The sequence below is a fragment of the Galeopterus variegatus genome, unplaced genomic scaffold, assembly GCF_000696425.1.
Source record: "Galeopterus variegatus unplaced genomic scaffold, G_variegatus-3.0.2 Scaffold2849, whole genome shotgun sequence".
NCBI lineage: Eukaryota > Metazoa > Chordata > Mammalia > Dermoptera > Cynocephalidae > Galeopterus > Galeopterus variegatus.
This window is the reverse complement of record NW_007728960.1, coordinates 30,829-31,840: the sequence shown is the minus strand read 5'-3', so window position 1 is coordinate 31,840 and position 1,012 is coordinate 30,829.

Sequence of the window (1,012 nt, the reverse complement as noted above, 5' to 3'; positions counted from 1 at the left end):
CCCGCCCGAGGGTTCGGATCCCACATACAGACCGGTTCCTGCTCACTGGCTGAGCGAGGCGCGGGAGCAACACCGAGGTTTGCAATCCCGTTGCCAGTCCCCGGTCCGGTACGGGGGCAACACTGAGGGTTGCAATCCGTTGCCGGACACGGAAAAAAGACAAAAGACAAAAAAAAAAAAAAAGCTGTAAGAGGAGGTTGGTAGATTTAGTTAAGTTTCATTCAGAGCTATGAGCATGCTGAGATTAGCATGTGGTTGGGTAGGGTTAATATCATGACTGCTTCATGTTAAGATTACAACATCTAGAGGTAGGGTGGGGTTAAGAGAGAGAATGCCATAATCCTGACCTCTTGGGCAGCAGTAGTTTCAGTGCTCCAAGTCTTAGGTCACTGTGGACCCTCCAAATCCAGTGTTCTTGGGACTTTCATCCTCAGAGTTCACAATATTTATAGATTTCCTTTGTCTTCTTGATTCAGTTATTCATCGGTAAGGCTCAAGGCACTGCATTCTTCCTGGGAGGCCCCTTCATGCAGGCCCCTGGGAGTTAGGGGCAGGAGCTTCCAAAGAGAGGTGAACATGGCCAGAGCCAGATGTCAGCCCTGCATGATCCCCCTCCAGTTCCCCTGATTATGGCTGAGGTGAGGGCAGGGGTGGCAAGGTGTGGGTCTCAAAAAATGCTTCATTATGACTACCCAGTAGGCTCCCCATGGAGTCTCTTCCTCAGGCCCTGGCCAAGGGCTTGCCTTTCCCCTACACACTCCCCTCAGTGAGAAATCAGCCACCTGAGACAACCTGCAGGAAGATGGAAGCGTCAGCCTGGCTTTCTGGGAAGGTGATGCCCTTTATGACCTGGACTAGGACCCTCCCTCTTAGTAACTATGGTCTTCTTAGTAACTATTCCCAAGCTAATGGAGAGAAAAGTGCGGATAAAACCATTTTCTTAAATCTTAGAGGACTTTATAGGTTTCCTGACAGAGTGACAAACTCACCCCTTTTTTCCCAGAACTGTCCC